The 13,235-nt window shown below is 42.3% G+C and overlaps 1 protein-coding gene across 5 annotated transcripts in view; it reads right to left on the bottom strand.

Annotated features, from left to right (window-relative positions):
- The window catches only part of EFCAB11 (EF-hand calcium binding domain 11), a 252,207-nt gene that overhangs the window by 173,713 nt on the left and 65,259 nt on the right, over positions 1 to 13,235 (bottom strand). The window lies entirely within an intron of this gene.

The raw sequence follows: 13,235 nt of genomic DNA, 5'->3' as shown, positions 1-13,235 counted from the left end.
GGGTTGGAGAGCTCCCAGAGGCCTTGTTTTAGGCTAAGCTACCAGCAGCAAGGAGCCAAGGACATTCTCAGGGGACGCAAGGACACAAAATTCTCCCTAGAGTCGGGCCACCGGAGAAGGCTTGCTGAGTCCTTCTGGCTCTTGCCTACAGGGATGGAAGCAGGAAAGGAAACAAGACCGGCTGACCCAGCCCCTTGGGCAGTGGAGAGGGTACACATAACATTCCTCCAAACTTCTCTAAGCTCTGGGTAGTGTTTCCTCAGCATGATAAATGTACGTATTTAGAGTCTGCTTTCAAAAATTATGAAAATTAACTGTACCTAGATTAGACATGAAGACCAATGTTTAATTAATCTTAGCTTAGGCAAATACCAGAGTACTTATTTTGATAGTTTCATGATATACCTACTATCTAAAAAAGGTGAAACACTGATTTTCCGGTATTTCTCCCGTGAGTGTATGTTGTGATGCCATTTTCCTGTTGGGTATTCTAACTGGATATTGTAGAGTTTTTGAGAAAAGCTACTATCCTCTATGCTTCTACAACTCATATAATAATCTAACAGATGTTATATAATTCACAGCAATTCAATAATTCCAATTATAAACTGTTTCCCTAAATTGATCACAAAAATTAATTATGTAACAGTTGACACATATAAAAAATATGTGTACCAAACAGGTACATTATGAAGCATGATAATAAAGCCCAGAGTTGTGAACCCACCCCCAACTAAAGAAATGGAAATTTTCCAATCTTACCACAGCCATCTGTATGTTCCTTCCTGACCTTAGCCCTGTGCTTTGTATTTAGAAGTGCTCACTCTCCCGAATTTATCGTTCTCATGATTTTCAAAATATGTTCCTTCTTAACATGGATCTTTAAATGTATATTGCTTAGTTTGGCTAGCTACTACAAGGATCCAAGGTTGGCATAGCCAAGTGCGTGTGGAAAGGGCTGAGCTATGATGGCTCAGCTGTCATCATTCTCCCTTAACAAGGGAACCAAAGCTCTAATAGTTCTCTTGGTTTCTGCCTATAGAAATCACTAATTTCTCTTGACTCTCACTCAATATAGGCATCTGTCTATACACGTGTAGTCTGAAAGGAGACAGAATCATCTGCCTGCCAGGATAAATCTTTGTTGTTTCATTGGGGGTGGACTTGAGGCTAACTACCATATTGATGAGCAGTCCTGCCTGTAGGGGAATAAATCAAAACCTAGACCCAGCTGTCCCGGAAGTTGTCTGGGAATCCACTACAACTACCTTCCCCATTCCTCTCCATTAACAATAAAGCAGAAGACCATCATGGCCTGGTTGACCATACAGTTTGGCTAACCTGTTTACTACTAATGTCCATGGACTTCCCTCAAATCCTGTTGAGGACCATGATTTCCCACATCCTTCTTCCGGAAAGCCATGGCTTCATCATCAAGAACGAAAGAACTTGGGGGCCAGCACAGTGGAGTAGCAGGCAAAGCCGCTGCCTACAGTGCCAGCATCCCATAAGGGCAGCGGTTCAGGTTCCAGCTGCTTCACTTGTGGTCCAGCTCTCTGTAATGGCCTGGGAAAGCACTAGAAGATGGCCCAAGTCCTTGGGCCCCTTCATCAGCATGGGAGACCTGGAAGAAGCTTCAGGTTCCTGGCTTTCGATCAGTCCAGCTCCAGCCATTGTGGCCATCTGGGGAGTGAATAAATGGATGGAAGACTTCTCTCTCTCTCTCTTTTGGCCAGGCAGAGTTAGACAGTGAGAGAGACAGAGAGAGAGTTATAGACAGTGAGAGAGAGAGAGACAGAGAGAAAGGTCTTCCTTCCGTTGGTTCACCCCCCAAATGGCTGCTATGGCCAGCGCGCTGCACCAATCCAAAGCCAGGAGCCAGGTGCTTCTGCCTGATCTCCCACACAGGTGCAGGGCCCAAGCACTTAGGCCATCCTCCACTGCCTTCCCAGGCCACAGCAGAGAGCTGGACTGGAAGAGGGGCAACCGGGACAGAATCTGGAGGATTAGCCTAGTGAGCCACGGTGCCGGCCACTCTCTCTCTTTCTCTGCCTCTCTGTAACTCTTTCAAATAAATAAATAAATAAATATAGAAGGAAAAAAAAGAACCTGTTGAAAGAAATTGCTAAAAAACTATGAAGGATCAGGGAATTTAGCCCCCTTGTAAGCTGCCACATCCACAGGCTCATGGGTGCTGGTAGAAGAACCAGGTCAACTGGGTCACAAAAAAAGACTTCATGATCCACAGCATGGCGAGCAGCAAGATCTCAGCACATTCATGCCGGTTCTCCTTGCTCCCAAATCCTCCTGGGTGATGCAGATGTAGATACTTACACATGCAAAAGGTTGCATGACTGAAGAGGAACTTCACATTGGAGGAAGCCGGATCTTTCTAAGTGGTCATAAGCAAATCTGCCCTCTGCTCTGCAGGAGACACTATCTCCATCATGCAAGGATATCTGTTATGAAACATTCTTGGAAAGGTATTCAGGAACAAACAGTAGTCAGTGCCTCACTCACAAGTCACACAGAAATGAGAAGCACAGTGGAGAGTCTTCCACCACGTTCTACTTCAGTAAACCATTTTGTTAAAATTTATTGTTCAGGCCGGCGCCGTGGCTCAACAGGCTAATTCTCCACCTAGCAGCGCCGGCACACCAGGTTCTAGTCCCGGTCGGGATGCCGGATTCTGTCCCGGTTGCCCCTCTTCCAGGCCAGCTCTCTGCTATGGCCCGGGGAGTGCAGTGGAGGATGGCCCAAGTCCTTGGGCCCTGCACCCCATGGGAGACCAGGAGAAGCACCTGGCTCCTGCCTTCGGATCAGTGCGGTGCGCCGGCCGCAGCATGCCAGCCGCGGCGGCCATTGGAGGGTGAACCAACAGCAAAGGAAGACCTTTCTCTCTGTCTCTCTCTCTCTCTCTCTCACTGTCCACTCTGCCTGTCAAAAAAAAAATTTATTGTTCAACTATTTTAAATTCAGTCTTGAGTGCATAAACAGTAGATTTTTTTCCTGTTTTGTTTTGCTTTTACAGAGCCTCTTGGAAGAGTGTGTGTGTGTGTGTGTGTGTAATGCACAAGATTTCCCAAAAGATGTGTGTTTATTACTTGACACATAGGTGGCTGATAGGGTTAAGCATTCAGAAGATTTGAGAGAATCTTTCTGACACAGTGCTCTCTTCTATTAAATAAGAACAGTCATTTTGCTCCAGAATATTAGCTTGAGACATAATTAATGGTTGCAAAAGACTTAGAGATAGAAGTCTAAAAATACTGAAAGTTGTAGCCAGCGCCTGTCTGGACAGCAAGTCTCCTTGGAATGAGGGAAGCCCATCTTCACTGTGAAGCCCCTACCTCATATTATCCTACAATTTGCACCTTTTCCTCCCAAACGGTCAGTTTCCCCATGTTACTAATGCACTGACCTCACTGTCAGATTACCCTGTAATTTATTCCTTTTCTTTAAGTCCATCTCGTGCCCTGCATCACTAACACACTGACCTCGCCTGCATGTTAGCCTGCAATTTACACCCTTTCCCCCGACTCCATCAGATGTCCCATGTCACCCCTAATGTACTGACAGCTCACAATTTGCACTGCATTTCTTGCAATTTGTACTCATTTTTTTCAGAAAAGTTTCACAGTTATTGTGTGTCTGGAACTCAAAAACAGAGACCTCTGAGGGTACGGGCAGTGGATGTCACCATTGTGAAGCGAGAGAGATGAGGAGATGGGCCCTGAGCGGATGGCCAAGTAAATGATGAAAAGGAAGAGGTGAATTTTCTCTTCTATTGCATTCTTATAAAAGAGGTGCCTTTTCATATGTTAATTTAAAGTTTCTCTCAATTTGTACTACTGTTTCTTGCCATATTTCTCCCTGGCCACTCAAGAGGTCTGGCTTCCTGCAGGATGGGCTCCCTTTAAATGAGTGGGAGTCGGCGAGACAGGAGGAAGTATGGTTTCCAGGTACAGAAAGCTGCCAGTGCAAATACGTCTGAGTTGTGGGTCTAGAACTGTTAGGAAGCTCTAGACATTTAAAAAAGGTGGGAGCATGAGATGAGAGCAAGGTGGCTGCAGTGCCTCGTAAAGAAGTGCTGTTTGAAGGAACCTGCATGCGACGTGCCACGTGCCTGGGAGCCACTGAAAGCTTTAAGCAGAACTCACGTTTCAAGTCAGAATAATCTCTCAGATGGTGGTTACACAGGACACATTAGAATGACTCCTTATTATGAGACTGGAGATAGGGAAACAAACATCATTTTCACTGCCTTATCTAGAGTACGGAGGACACTTTCCATAGCAATCACAGCTCTACTCTGGGCAATTCTCTTAATGATTATTATAATTCAGTATCTAACTTTTTAAAAAGTTGACCTAAGAGACAATAATGAATGAGATCATTTATCTTAAACTTCTTTGAGGTCTAAATTCACTTTCCATCCTGGCTTTTCTCATTTTCAGCCTGTGTCTGATTACTTTACAAGGCACATGTTCCTTTCTTCCTTTAATTGCTTTTTGTATTTCCTTCTTCTTTTTTTAAGTTACTTGTTGCTAAGCAATGTGTGTATCATTAGGATACATATTACCTTCCTTTATTACTTTGCCTGATATAAATTGACCCAAACAGTACTTTCTGCCTTTTTTAACCTGTCTTTGGCCATAATGAATTCCGCCCCCCCCCCTTCTATCCTTGATCATTATTCAATAGCTATTGGATGTAATATTTAGCCCTGCTTTTTCTGTTCTCTACTGTTTTTATTAAGCTCTGGTGGGCAGACTCTCACATAATATCACTATTGTTCCTTTCAGTCTACTCTGTCTTACTTCTTTCCTCTGCATTTAAACATTAGAAAAATACCTCTTCTTTTATGAAACTTAGGTCAGTTCCTCTTACTTTCCTTTTATTATTTTGCTATTCCAGATGTTGGCTCCTTGCCATTTCTTAGCACTTCTTATTTACATTAGTGATTGTATTAACTATGGCACAATCCTACAAAACCACATCCTTACTCAATGTATTATGAACTCCTCATTGAGAGGGTCAAGTAGTATTGCTCTGTTTGTTCCTATTAAGAGTGAAGGGCAATGTGAAGTGTATATGGACAGGTTCTGAATGATGATTTTTGTCTTTTCTCAACCATTGCCAAATAATACAATACCCAGAGAAACAAGCTTATGAGAACAAGCCAAAGAGATTATCCGTAAGAAACCATCTGTGATGGCTTATTACACACAGGTGAAAAACTAATGCTATGCTTCCATAACCCTATATATCCACCCACTCACCTTAAAATTAGACTGTTTGGGGTGGAGGCTGTGGTGCAGCGGATGAAGTTGCTTTTGGGGATGCCCACATTCCCTGTTACAGGGACTGGTTCAAGTCCTGGCTGCTCTGCGCTTCTGATCCAGCTTCCTGCTAATGCACCTGCAAGGCAATGGATCCCAGCCCAAGCACTTGGGTTTCTGCCTCCATGTGGGAGATCCAAATGGGTTCCTGGCTCTTGGCTTTCATCTGGTTTAGCCCTGGCTGTTGGCTGTTGAACCAAAAAATGAAAATGGATCTCTCTCTCTCTCTCTCTCTGTTTCTGTCTCCTCCCCTTCTTCTGTCACTCTACCTTTCAAATAAATAACATGTCTTTAAAAAATCAGATTATTCAAGATATATATGACATGGTGAGAAATATCAATTTGCAACAAAGTGTGCCTTATGTGCATTATGCTATTCTTAGGAACAAGAAAAGTCCTGGTGAATATTCTTGTTCCATCACCTCTCAGTCTGTGGCTTTGTTACATGCATGACTGAACAGAGGCAGAGGTAAAAAGTTCCATGGGTATCCTAATATAATAATGTCTAGCCAAGCTTTGAATAAAAGGGACTGATATCAGAGGAAGGCTTTACAGTTTCTTGAAAATTTGTTCAGACTTACACAGAAATACTTTCATTAACCTTTGTCAAAAGGTGACTAGATACACAAATATTGGATTATTTTCTATTTAGGCACAAATCCCGAGTTACCTGTTGCAGCTGCTGCTGCTTTTTTTAAAAAGATTCATTTATTAATTTATTTGAAAAGCAGAGTTACAGAGAGGAAACAGAGTAATCTTCCAGCCTCTGGCTTACTCCCCAGATGGCTACAACATCTGGAGCTGGGCCAGGCTGAAGCCAGGAGCCAGAAACTCCATCCAGCCCTCCAGTGTGGGTGGCAAGGGCCCAAGTGCCATCATCTGCTGCTTTCCCAGGAGCATTAGCAGGGCTCTGGATCAGAAGTGGAGCGACCTGGGACTTGAACTGGTGCTCATATGGAATGCCAGCATTGCAGGCAGTGGCTTAACCCTCTATGCCACAACCCCACCCTACTTGTTGCTTCTAAACCATTTCTCTGTTCATCTATTTATTCCTACCAAGTACCTGTTAGGTATAAATAAATTTAACAGGATGACACCATAGATTTATGCTACACATAACAAAAAAGTCATTATATAATTTTGTACTTCTTATGCCTTACATTTCCTAATGGTGTAATATACTTTCTATTTTAATTATTAACATCTACTGCATCTCATCACATTAGTAAAAGAGAAGAGTAACATGATCATGTCAACAGAAGTGGAAAAAGTATTCAATAAAAGTCAGTATTTGCCCATAAAATTTCTTAAAAGTAGGAAGTCCCTCAATCTAATAAAGGTTATCTGGTCTCCCAAAACAAAACAAAAAATAAAAAACTATTATAATCCTCCTGCTTAATGTGAAATAGTAAAGCCTTCCTCTTCCACCAATACGGGAAAGAAATAGGATATCTGTGATACTTGCTAACCTAAATTTTATTCACTACTTCACCGGAGGCCCTTGCCAGGGCAATACAAAAAAATAAATCAATCACATAAGAGTTGGAAAAGAGAAACAAAACTACTATTATTTGAAGATGATACAACCAGCTCTCTGCTATGGCCCGGGGAGTGCAGTGGAGGATGGACCAAGTGCTTGGGCCCTGCACCCCATGGGAGACCAGGAGAAGCACCTGGCTCCTGCCTTCGGATCAGCGTGGTGTGCCGGCTGCAGCGCGCTGGCTGCAGCGGCCATTGGAGGGTAAACCAACAGCAAAGGAAGACCTTTCTCTCTCTCTCTCTCTCTCTCTCTCTCTCTGTCCACTCTGCCTGTCAGAAAAAAAAAAAAAGAAAATATATACTGAAACATGAACTATTATGTTGCTAAGATTAACTATTAGAATTAACAGTTAATTAGTGTTAAATGTAAATGTACTCAATGTGCTTTCTCCTAAATTCTATACTAAAGACATATTCTTCAGTGTGATAGTATTTGGGAGATAACAAGGTCATGAAGGTAAGGCCCTCATAATAGGATTTGTGCCCTTATAAGAGGAAGAAGAGATCTTTCCCTCTACCCCTCTTTCTCTCTCCACTAAGGAAAGATCACAGGAGCACACAGCAAGAAGAAGAAAGCCATCAGTAATCCAGGAAGGACCAGAACGAAATGGCAGAGCAGAGTCAGACCAAGCTCGCACCACAGTCTTATACTGTCTGCCTCCAGAATTACGAGCAATAAATTTCTGTTGCTTAAACCACTCGGTCTATGATATTTGTTACAGAAGCCATAGCACACGAAGACATTCAGCAAGGCTGCTGACTGAAGACCAGCAAATGAAAATCAATTGTATATCTAGACAGACAAGTAGGAAACCATCCACAATGTGTACATATTTCAAAACATTATTCAGGACATGAAAAATATATAAAATTTTACTTCTCAATTAAAATGAATTTAAAAGTTTGCCAGTCTCTTACCAATTTAAAAGAAATATCTACCATATGATACCAAAATCCTACTTATTAACCCAAAAGAAATGAAAACAGATATCCACACAGAGACCTGAACACAAGTGTTCACAACAAAACCATTCATAATTGACCCAAACTAGAAGCAGCTCTGACGTCCACCAGTAACCCCATCAGCAAGCTGCGCTATAGGAACACAACAGAATGCTACTCAGGAATCAGAACCACCGACACAGGCAACATCAAGGGTGAACCTCAAATACATCCTGAAAAGCAAAAGAAACCTGATATGAAAGATCAACTACTGGATGATGCCATCTGTAGGCACTTAGGAAAGGGCAACAACATGGGGACAAAACTCACATCAGTGATGCCAAAGGCTAGGATAGAGCAATCACAAAGGGTATAAATATTTTGGCTGCCAATTGTGGTTACAAAGTTGTGCAAGTTATCAAAACTCACATAACTGTGCATCTAATAGGGAATGCTATAATAAAACTAATTCAAGCATGTTGGCAATAAAAAGCTAAAAGTGGAAAAAACTATATTAGGATAACATTTAGTGGGGAAGATTAATAGATGCATGAGGTAAATTTTTTTTAAAAAGATACAAAATTTAAAAATTATTCAAGGGCTGGTGCTGTGGCACAGCAGGTTAAAGCCCTGGCCTGAAGTGCTGGCATCCCATATGGACGCCAGTTCTAGTCCCGCCTGCTCCTCTTCCAATCCAGCTCTCTGTTGTGGCCTGGGAAAGCAGTAGAAGATGGCCCAAGTCCTTGGGCCCCTGCACCCACGTGGGAGACCCAGAACAATCTTCTGGTTCCTGGCTGTGGGTCAGCCCAGCTCCAGCCGTCGCGGCCACTTGGGGAGTGAACCAGCAGATGGAAGACCTCTCTCTCTGTCTCTACCTCTCTAACTCTTTCAAATAAATAAAATAAATCTTAAAAAAATATTCAAGAACTTGTTCACATAGTCATAAATGCTGTTCATACAATTTTTAAAGAAAAATGAGTATCAAATCATTATGGTATTAAAATCCCACCATATACATTTTAAAAGAGGGATATTTCACTTTTAAGTGTCACTATCTATAATATTTTGGAAATTATATATTTTGACAGCATTTAAACTTACTTTGAAAATTTTTAGCCTTCTATCTAAAAATGCATGTGGAAATACATAATTTTTAAGAATTCTCCCAACAATATACAGAGACTACTGCAGTAGGCACAACCTCCTCAGACTGTGCACAGCTGGTTGACAGATGTGGCAAGGTACAGCCCACCCCCAGGTCTCCTAGGCAGACAGGCAGGCAATTTCCTTCCAGCTTAAGCAACTTTCTACCTAGGGATGCTTCTTAAACACTCTCACGGTGCCATAGGTGAAAAGATCACACAGTATTGCCCTAGAGCACTTCTTGCACATGTGCCCAAACGGAAAGGTCCAACAAAGCACTAATTAAATAATGAATGACTGAAAAGAACTTAAATAGCCTTACACAAGAGATTAGATACCCTTCCATGAAATACTGCATGGCAATGAGAATGAATGAACTACACGAGCTGCATGAATCATTATGGATGAGTATCAAAAGCTTAATGTTGAGTGAAGGAAAAATCAAGGTGGTAGTTACATATGATAACAGACCACCTATGAGGGTACTTCAGAAACTTCAAGGAAGAATGGAATGAAAAGATAATTTTGGTTAAAAAAAAATTTGAAATCCATGCAGAGCTTCTTCCTAATACGCATTCCCCATGAGCTTGCTGACACCGCCTCTTTTATACATTTGAAAACATGCAAAACAAACCAACATATTATTTATTAATAAGAACCTATTAATAAGAACCTTGTATTTAAACATGCACCAGATTGATCAATGCAAAACTATGGATCGTGGTTCTCTGTAGAGAGACAGAGAGAGGAATCTGGAAAGAACGCATAAAGGTTTTCAGCTCTATGTGTGATATTAAAAATCTGTAGCAACTATGGAAAATATTAAGACTGGAAAAAATTAGGTGGCCAAAGGGCAAGTGTTATTATTCTCTGTGCATTTCTGTGTTGAAAATATTTCCAGTTGGCACAAAAAGATCAAGGTACACATTTAGTATCTTGAAATTTGGCAGGAGTTCTGGTTGATTGTAGTTTTGATGATTTATGGCAGATATACAATCCTCAGACACAGACCAAAGTATCAAAAATTTAATCAACTTAGAGATTCAATATATTCATGTTAACTTTTTAGTTCGTTAATTACTAGAACCTAAACCTAAAGTTGATCTGGATATCATTTTTAACTCCCACATAACCCGAAGTAAGAAAGACCAGATATATCTAACATAAATACCCTGCCATTCGGGTGGCAGGCATACAAGTACTTGGGCCTTCATCTGTTGCTTTTCCCAGGTGCATTTATTGGGAGCTGCTTTGGAAATGGAGAAGCTGGGACTCAAACAGGCCCGAGGTAGCAGGTTGAGCTGCTGAGATGCCTGAGTCCCACATCTACGTGCTGAGGTTTGACACCCCGCTCCACCTCCTGATTCCAGTTTTCTGCCAATGTAGGCCCTGGGAGGCAGTGGTGACGGCTCCAGTAATGGGGTCCCTATCACCCACACTGGAGATTTAGATTGAGTTCCTAGTTCCCATCTTTGGCCTCCATCCAGGCCTGGCTGTTGTGGGCACTTGGAGAGTGAACTGGCAGACAGGGGCTCTCCGGGTCTGTCTGTTGGTCTATCTGTCTGCTTCCCAGATAAAACAAAGCAGAAACAAAGCAGCATAAACTTACTGAGGTGGGGGATGGGGCGATGTTACTTCGCTTGGGGACGGTCTCTCTGATGATGTGATGCTGAAGGAGGGAATTACAGATGCAAAGACGGAAACAGAACGGAGTGGAGGCCAGCGCTGCGGTGCAGCAGGCTCAGCCGCCACACGTGAGGCTGACATCCCATGTGATGGCCAGTTCAGCCCTGCCTTTCAAATAAATAAGTCTTCTTAAAAATTTTATTTTAAAGAAGGGAGAAAGTCTCCAACAACTAAATGCACAGGATCACAAAAGTGTAATGAATTAGATGCAAGTTTTCTAAGCCTAAAGAAATACAGTACACTTATCATCATGCGTAGTGTGAAGTTCTAGAACTCTCCTTTAAATGTTAAAACTAGAAATAACTTTTTTCCTATCCATTAAGTAATGTCACACCACAGTCATATCACATGACTTCCTATGTGGTATTCAAATATAAACATTATTAAGGTATAACACTGAAATAAAAACTGAAAATAAAATAAGAAAGAATCCGTAAGCTACTTCCTGAAAGACACTAGAAAGAAATCAACATTTTTCTAACATATGTACCAAGCATTTAGAAAAGAAAACAGACTGCAAATATATTCTTGGGAACAGGTGTTAAGGAATAAAGAACCAAACTTAGACAGGAATCAAAAAAGCAGGTGACTGTGAACAGTAAAATAATATTACAGCAAGACATTAAACATCTGTATCATATTTCAGCGCATGTGTTAACAATCAAACTTTTCTTGAAGCTATCATGCATTTTCTTAGGAATGGATATGGCAAATGGTGAATCCTTTCATTTCAATCAGAAAAGGATCATCTAAAGCACACTTGCAGAGAGGTAAACTCTTAATCACCAGCTATATCCCAGATGGTCTTCCGGGAGTCACTGTCCAATGCACGGAGACCAGCAATACAGCCAACACAATTAGAACACCAAGGAAGGAAGTAAAACAGACAATGCTGTCCCTGTGGTCCGAATATTCACGCAGAAATCTAACCATCCTATCACAGCACTGGGGTGATGAGAATGCTTAGGAATGGGGCTGAAATGGCCTGGTTTTCCCCTTCCACTCTGTGAGGACACAGCTTGAAGGTATCATATAAGAACCGGAAGACTCTAGATTGGATCTGCGTGCTCCTTTCTCTTGGACTCTATACCCTCCAGAAGTGTGAACAGTAAATTTCTCTTGTTGATAAGCCTTCTGTTTTTTGTATGTTTGTTACAGCAGGCTGAACTAAGATAGCTAGCCTGCCTTTGTTGGTAAACGGTAGGGCTGTGACTCCTTCTCTCTTGTAGTTCTAATGGATCGGCTCAGAAGATGCCACAGGAAATACAAAGAACAGTGGAAGCAAATTGGTGGTCGAGGACCAGACAAACCTTCTGTAGGATGATGGAAAAACATCTCAGATTATTCAAGCCAGAAAGACAAAGACCACGAAAGTCCTGTGAGGTCAGGAAGGGTTGGCAGATCACAACTAGAATGATTTTCCACGTCGGAAAATTAAGAGCCACAGGCAACACTGAAGATTAAAAGAGACTACATGAAGACAATTTCTCTTAATCACACTCCCATGCAAATGTATGAAATGTCTTACCCATGAGGTGAGACAAAATACAAATAATCCTTAAAAAAGACAAGAAAGCATGCAATAATGTCATGGGTTCTGAAGCCTGAGTTTGGATCTTGTGTTAGTACTCACTAGCTGTGCAATCTTGGGAAGTTTTTTAACCTCTGTGTGCCTCAGTTCTTCACCCGTGAAATGGTTGTTGTGAGAATTCAATGAGTGAAGGGCTTAGAACAGTGCTTGTCACACAGGAAGTGCTCCGCACGTGGCAAAGAGCCCACAGAGCGGACTTGACCACCATCCTGCTATCAAGGTTGGCCCTTGACGGGCATGTGGGAGCTAGGACTTCAGGACGGTCCCCACGACCACTAAATGATACGAGTGCATCACTGTGTCTCTGACAGTGTGTGCACTCCACCTGGTTTAATCTGAACACTGGTCTCCTACTAAGAGTCTGGAATGTTGGCACATGCCAAGCAGGGAGTGCCTCTTGTGATCAACTTGCAATAAAAACCCCACGTGTTGAGGCTGTTGAGCCTCCCTGGTTGGCAGTTCCACAGCTGTTGCTGGTGGAATCGAGGGTGTTCTGTGTGACTCCAAGGGTAGAGAACTCTAGGAAGCTTGGACCTGGTTTCCCCGGGACTTTGTCCCATACGCATTTTCCTCTGATGATTTTTCCCCCATCTTCTTGTGCTGAGATACATCCTAGCAGTGAGTGTCATGACATGTCAAGTCCTGGAGTCCCTCCAGTGAATCATTAAATCCAGTGAAGGTTTGGAGAACCCGCTGACATACCAAGACACAGTTAATCCATTATTATTTTAAAATAGATTTATTTATCTATTTGAAATGTAGGGTGACAGAGAGAGAGAGAGAGAGAGAGAGAGAGACAGAGACAGAGACAGGAGAGAGGATCTCCAGCCACTGGTTCACTCCTCAAATTGCTGCAATGGCCTGGGCTGGGCCAGGCTGAAGTCAGGACCCAGGAACTCCATCCAGGTCTCTCAAGTAGGTGGACCAAGTAATCGCACTGCCTTCCAGGCATGTTAACAAGAAATTGGACTGGAAGTGGAGCAGTCAGGACT

This window comes from Lepus europaeus, chromosome 22, assembly GCF_033115175.1.
Source record: "Lepus europaeus isolate LE1 chromosome 22, mLepTim1.pri, whole genome shotgun sequence".
NCBI lineage: Eukaryota > Metazoa > Chordata > Mammalia > Lagomorpha > Leporidae > Lepus > Lepus europaeus.
The sequence above is the reverse complement of the archived record's forward strand: the minus strand, read 5'-3'. Positions and strand labels throughout refer to the sequence as shown.